The sequence below is a fragment of the Uloborus diversus genome, chromosome 2, assembly GCF_026930045.1.
Source record: "Uloborus diversus isolate 005 chromosome 2, Udiv.v.3.1, whole genome shotgun sequence".
Classification (NCBI taxonomy): Eukaryota; Metazoa; Arthropoda; class Arachnida; order Araneae; family Uloboridae; genus Uloborus; species Uloborus diversus.
The window spans coordinates 113401972-113409796 of record NC_072732.1 but is presented as its reverse complement, the minus strand read 5'-3'; positions in this window follow the sequence as shown (position 1 = coordinate 113409796).

Sequence of the window (7825 nt, the reverse complement as noted above, 5' to 3'; positions counted from 1 at the left end):
GTCCACAAGCGTAGATGCTACCAGCACTCCTTTTAGGCTATTGCTTAGGTTAGGGTATTCAATGAGTCCAAATCGAAAACTATTGGTTTCTTCAATGGAGCCAGGTATTAATGATTCTGACCTTGAGGGAATCGATAAATCTGTTTGGGCTATTATTTGATGAGCGGATTTTACATCACTTCCTGCAGGGAAAACGGCTATGTCTTCTCTCATCGAGTGCAGCTCATTAGTCTTGAAGTCGAGAGTGAAGTCATATTTCTTCAAAAAGTCCAATCCGAGAATGAAGGGGTCCGTGATATTAGCGACGAATGCCGTATGATGGTAGGTGGCATTTCCAAACACTATTTCCAAGTCCACTTTACCGTCAATCTCGATTTTGTCACCTGTCACAGTCTGGAGACTTACGCGTGGCGATGTCCACAGCAGTTTCAATCCAAATTCACGAGCCACATCTGTCCTAACGATTGTCACATTGGCTCCAGTGTCGACAATCAGTTTGCAAGGATTCCCATTTACATGGGCGTAAATGAAAAGTCCATCACTGCCACTACTAGAAGAGGAAATCTGCAGAGCTCTGGTGGTGGTGATCTCTTTCCCTCGCGTAGCTTGGCGAGCCGGACAACTCCTTCGCAGGTATCCTTCACTACCGCATTTCCAGCACTTCTGCTCTTGTTTCTTTTGGGCTGTTATGCTGCTCAAATGTCTTGTCAAGTCACCGAGTTGTCTCTCAAGTTCAGCGAGGTGGGACGACCTGGAATCAGACTCATCAGCTTCCTGAGTCCGGATTAGATGGCGATCCACACGGGTTGCTTCTTGGGCGGCCTCGTATCTCATCGCATACACAACGGCAGAATTCAGGTCTTTGACATCCGCCATCCGTAGAGCTTTCTGGATTTCCGGATCTCGAACCCCGTCGATGTAGTAGTTGAGTGCCAGGTTGTCCCGAACATCAGCAGGACAGTCGCAAAAAGCAAGATGAGACAGTCTCTCGATGTCCGCCGCGAGCTCTTGCAGGGTTTCCCCAGTTTTCTGGAAACGGGACTTCAACTGGAGTCGGCTGAAATCTTTCTGGCACTTCTCACCGAAGCGAAGCTCCAACGCAGCTGTGAGGGCGGCGAAATCCAGGCGCTGGCTGTCCGGAAGGGTCTGGAGAATGTCCGCTGCGTCACCTCTCAGGGATGCTGCAAGATGGCAGGCCTTGGTAGCAGAGTCCCATCCGTTCGCTTCCGCCACTATCATGAATTGGGTCTTGTACACCTGCCACGAACTTTTCCCATCAAATGTGGCCAGTTTAATGGACGGTCGAGCAACAGATGTGGGAGCGCAAAACTGTACAGAGCTGTTTTTCGCGGTCGCCAATCTCCTTTCCATGTCTTTAATTATTTCTTCTTTAAATGAAGTAAATTTCTTGTCTTCTTCTTCCAACTTATTTTCCACATTGGCGATACGCTCTTCCACAGTATCAAATTTTTCTTCCAGAGCATCAACTTTATCTCCCATGGCGGTTAGTTGATTCTCCATCATGGTTTTCATCGACGTTAGGTCACTTTTTATTTCATTTTGACTTGTAGTAATTTTAGCAGTTAAATCACTATTTAACTGTTCTTGGTTAGTCGCCAATTCATTTTTTAATTGTTCTTGGTTAGTCGCCAATTCATTTTTTAATTGTTCTTGGTTAGTCGCCATATCATTTTTCACAGAGTTGATTGCGTCAAGAAGTTGTTTTAATTGTTCATCCATTGCGCGAGTAATCACCATAAAAATAAAGTCCAAATTCAAAAAGTCTTTATGAAAAAAATGTCCAAAGTCAGACTTACTCCAAGAAAGTCCAGAAGAAGCCCCACGTTGGGCGCCAAATTGTTACGGATTCGGTGCGACTTCCACTTTCTTGAAATGAAGACACAGTTCTTGATAAAAGCACAGGAAATTTATTTACACTATGTACAGGAAAGATCGTCAACAACTGCAAAATTATTCATCAGCAATTAAGCAAGTATCACGCAACACCGTAAACTCAACGTTTACACACGTATTTACTTCCAAATACGAAAACAACACAGCGAAATGCCTCGCTATAAACAGAGCTAATACACACACTCAGTCCGAAATCTGAATCGAAACTCACTGTTTATCCATCGCTAACGGCTTAAATACACCGAAAAGAAATTTCTCAAATATTCCACACGCTTCTGTAAAGTAGTAGACCGTTATCAATGAAAAGAAAGAAAATAGGGGTCGTATACTTTAGCCGAATGAAAAAAGGGGTTGTATATTCATTACGGGAAACTATTTACAGGTTACGTTCCTACAATAATTACTATTTACAGAATTTGTAACAATATGTTTATAGTTTCCATTAGAGCGAAAGTACAGGAAACTGCTTGACTCCATCAAGAATCAACTTCGATATATCCACCGATAAGAGCCGCTGAAACAATTAACCAATGTTGCATCCCCATGAAGATTTCTTTTTATTTAACTTGTTCACTTTTCATTTAATAAACCCTTAATTTTTTGTAAGTCTAGTTATGCAGTATCAAATTAATGACTGGCTCTTCATGATTTATTCAGTCCTGCATCTCGTAAATAAAAGTAGCATGCTGCCGTGGGCAGGTAAAAGGCACTAACAGCAAATTTTTACTTCCTTTTACAAAAAAGGAAGTATTGTATTCGCGAAAAAAATTTCACTCAAAATTCGGCCTTAATTTCCATTTTGCTCTCCCCCGAATTAATGGTGAGTTTTTTTTTTTTTTTTCAACCCGACCACACGCGGATAAGTGCCTAAGAACGTATAAACACCCGAAATATAAATTTTGACAATCCCCGAGTTAATTACAACGACTTTCCTCGTGACGTCTTTATGTACGTATGTATGTATGTGCGGATATGCGTATGTATGTCGCATAACTGAAAAACGGTATGTCCTAGAAAGTTGGGTACACAGACTCCTAGTGAAATCTAGTTGTGCACCTTCCCTTTCGCTTGCATTGTTTCTAAAGGGTCTTTTGCCCCTTTTTGGGGGGAAATCATTGTTAATTTCGATGTATACTCAAGTGGTGTTATAATTTGGCGGACAATTGGCGAAATATCGCCTGTCTTTTGGTCGCCAAGTTTTGTTGCCAACTTCGCGACAAATTTGGCGACTTTTTTTTTTTTTAACCTGGTTTCAATTTTGCCACGGGTGGTGATATTTAGAGAGTATATTATTGAATCACATTAAAATTGCCAATAATGGAAAAATGACATTAAAATTGGAGTAAAAGGAAGTCATGTGATGCACAAATTAGCTCGTTCATTTTTCATCCCCCCTTTTTAATAATCGATTGTACGTTAGCTTTATCGTTCAAGCTTGCTTATTTGGTTTCCCCTGTAAGAAAATGTGTAGAAAAACGTATAATTAAAACATTTCCCTATTGTTTGTATTGAATTCAAAACGTGTTTCTTCAAATGTCTCGAAAACTCATTTCTGCAAATACTGCCGTTTACCTGCCCGCTGCAGTATGTCATTCAAAAATACAAAGCCCTTTAAAAAGTTTTGTTGTTGTCATAATGATTATTCGATTCCGATTAAGTGAGAAGAAAATTTACTAAAAAAGTTCGTCGTATGACTTTACTAAATTTTAAGGTACCGGGCAATCTCATCTTTGTGTTTACTAAATAACTACAGAAAAATTTTCATTTTCATCTGTACATAGATTTACCTTAAAAGTGTGAAGATAGAAAACCTACAGGTTTTCCGAAAACCAAAAATTAAAAATAATAATAAGTGTCGTACAATTAACATTATTTTTTACGTGCTCACTGCATGATATGTAGTTTTAACACATAAATTTTTAACTTAATACTTAAGAAAAAATACTTTTAACTCTTAACTTAGATTTTTTCGGAATCAACTTACGATTTAAAACTGAAAAAAATTGTTTTTATAGATGATTAAGGCAAAAAATTTAAATTTTGAAGCTTTATTGGATTGTTTAACGATAAATAAACTACAGTAGACTCCCGATTATCCGCGAGCGGTTTATCCGCGGGGCGGATTATCCGCGAATCAATCAACAATCACGAACATGTATTTTCGCAGTAAAAAGCTAATACCAGTGGCTGTTTTTTCTTTTTTTTTTTTGAAAAATTGTAAATTTACACTCAGTTGTTTTTGCTTGATTGATTGATTTGTTTTAATTTTATTATTATTATTTTTTTTATTTTTGTGAGTTCTTCATCGTACATACACTTGTTTGTTATTGATGTTAAGTTCGGTTGTGCAAAAATACAAAACATTTGTACTGTACTCTATATATATTTTCACTGTTTGCAGAAAGTGTTATGCATCAATACAGTCAAGAATTTGAGATAGGACAATTTTTACCTGATTTGTCCCCCATTTTAGTCCTTTTGCGGTTATCCGCGATTTTTATTATCCGCGGCACTTGTGCCACCCAATTCCGCGGATAATCGGGAGTTTACTGTATTCCTATAGAGAAAAAAATTGCGAGCTATTTAAAAAAAAAAAAAACTGAAAGCTCCCCGGTTGTTTACACATACAGCATGTAATTAACATCTTTCTGCAAACTAGAAACCAAAGTTATAACTATTTCTTAGATAATTAGTTTAGTAATAAGGCAAATGAAATATACAGCATGCTCCAGAAAAGAGTAGTTTATAACGGAATAATTATTTCTCCGAATGTGTAATTTATCCAACTATTAAACGAAATGGATTCCCAGCTAGTACCTCTCCTCGTGGGGGTTGTAAAATTTATGGAATAAATTTTCTGCCACTGTGACGTAATTTATTAGAAATGGTCTCACAGTGAATTAATTAGAGGAACTGTTTACATTAACCAAGACATTGCGAAGATGTTAGTTTCCAGAAGGTATCCCGGGAGATTGCTGCAGATCGCTTTGCGTATCAATTTGCAAAACAAATTAAAACTCCGGAGTGTTAGCGAACAGATCAATGTAACCGAAACCTGAAAATTTTCACAATAATGTATTGCCGCATTTTACTATGCATATAACGCTTCTTGGTATAAGACGCTATCCTGAAGTGAAATGTTGTATTGAGGGAAAATATTGTATGTTGTAAAAGATGCACAAAAGATACAAAATGTCCTTTTCTAGAAAAGGTGTAATATTTTGTTGTAGACGATCCCTTGTATACAATGAATCCATGAAATGGAGAATTAATGAAATGGTGAATATGGTCGTACTAATTTCAAACGTTTTATGTTTTAATTATATTTCAATAGAGTATTTCCCTAAATGTACGTTAGGGAACCTAGGGCCCGTATAAAAAGTTAAATTTTGTATTTTATGACTCATTTTTATTTTCACTTCAAACTTTCAATATCTTAACACTGCATCTGATTTTGAACATTTTTGCCGTTGGAAGTATACTCCTAGGACTAAGGGTTGCGAAAATAAAGGTCTAGCAGGTTAAAACGGAACACCCTGTATATATATGTTCGAGTTACTTCTCCCGAACGCCAGTAAAACTGACCATCGAACGAGGTATTGATAGATTCGCAATTTTCCCGTCCTTATGTTTTGCTATTTAACATAATCCTCCGATAATGCTTAGCGGATATATCAATTAAAAACGTTTAATTATAATACTTAGATTGCGACATAAAATCTCTATATTTCGAAGGTTTTCCTCGATTCAAATTATTGTTCAGTGCTTCATCTCAACTTTCCAAAAAACCCGGGTCTTTTCCATTCTTTTTTTTTCTATTTTTGTAGTATGAGATACTATTTCAGTAAGTGATGTAGAAAATAAATAATAACAAAAAAAAAAAAAAAAAACGTGTTGCATGTGATGCATATCCAAACTGGTTGCAATTTGAAAAATAATATAAACATTGATGTTACAAAGACATTTAGAATGTAGAATACTTTCGTAATTATTAGAATGATTAATTTTTTTAAGAACAATGCTGTTCTTTATCACCTATTCCCCATAAGAGTAATGAAAATGAAACGACCGACTGCTGGGCTCATACATGGCCGAGCACTGCATTCCCATGAAAGACTACTGGAGCATTTTCTCGTATTAACAATTGGTTAATTGTGAAAATAAAAATGTTTTTATTTCTCGCCGCTAGTCATTTAGCAAGTGATAGCGACAATTGCATGAATGGAGAACTGCTAATGACTTGAGGTTACATGGTATCCTCAAAAAATGAGAAAACACGAATTCGTTGTACAATTGCGTTTTAATTTCCTGCACTTTTAATTCTCACCTTTTTATACCAGTTTTTAGAAACAAATGGTATTTTGAGTTTTATAAATTTATGTACGAATTATCATTGGTAAAAATGATCAACACAATGTTAATAAAGCACACAATTTGCAAATAATTGCATATAAATGCTTCAGGGTTACAACAAACCATGAAACACGTGTAAGCTACTACTTCTTGCAAAATTTTTCCCATCTATTAACCTTTTTTTTTCTTTTTTTTAAAAATTTCTACCCCAAAAGTACTTATTTCCTTCCAGTTTTAGAATTTCGAAAGCAACGTTTAGCAAACTAGAGCTAAAAAGACATCCATCTAAACAGATCTGCCAAGAGCTTTAATGGACCCTTAAAAAAAAAAAAAAGAAAACTCCCCCCCCCCCCACACACACATATACATAACCATTACTCAAACAGTAGCGCAGCAAAGAATGAGATAAGAGGTCATAATTCCACTAAGACACTAAACTACATGTACGCACACATAATATGCATATTATGTATTATACATGGTTCGACCAACTCCAACGTTCAGGTCGCTCGGGTGACTAAAGAAAATGCCTTGGCTATTAGTTCTCTCAGAATCGTAAGAAAAAAAAATATGTTACGATATTATAAAATTTTTAATTTAGCGAATTGTCACTTTTCCTTTTGAGTTCAAAATTCTAAGTAAAGTCATACTTACTAGTAATATATTAAAAATTGCACTGCTAAAAATTTAATCACAAAACAGCATTTTCTAATTTTGATCTGAACAACATGTCACTCTCGCTCAAAGCAGTGCGGCTGCAATAAGTTGAGCTATGACATGGACAATGTTTAATTTTTTCTTAGAGAAAGTAGATAAATTTAGAGATAGATATACATAGACTAATACCTATAGGGATTGATAGATAAATTTATACAGACATAGATAGATTTAAATGCATGTACTGAGGTATAGATATTAATGGAAATGATTTTTAGATAACCATCAAATTTACTTTAGCAGTCAATAATGGCAACATTCTAGGAGGAAGAAAGTGTATGGCATAAAAATCAAACTGCGCAAAAAGGCGAATCATCTACGCGTCGAAGGCGGCTAGTTTCCTTGTAGAACATATATGAAGATTTACAATCAATACGTGAAAATTAAGGGGTTTGGGGATTGACCCCGCAAGCCTTCTCTCGCCAAGCCCATGTTACATATATATCTTCTAATTTTCTGTAATTTAAAAATATTTCTCTTAAAAATCTAGAAATATTTATATTTCTAAAAATAATTATGTTTTATAATTTTATTATAGCCTTTTTCAATTATTTTATAAACAGTGAAAACATGTATTAAAAAGAAATATGTTTTGTAAATTATTTAATCTGCAGAAGAATAAAAGTTATTGGCTATGCTCAAACGTATTTAATCAATCGAAATAGCGGGAAAATTTTCCAAAAACTAAAGCTACTTAAGGCATTTTGCGGGTGAAGGCTGAACAAGATATCCTAAAAAGCAAACTGATTAGCAATATGGGTATGAACTGAAGGAAATTCCTGCTGAGAGACCACATCAAAGATGTCTTTCTTTTGACCGAAGTGTTTTCAACTGATCGGAC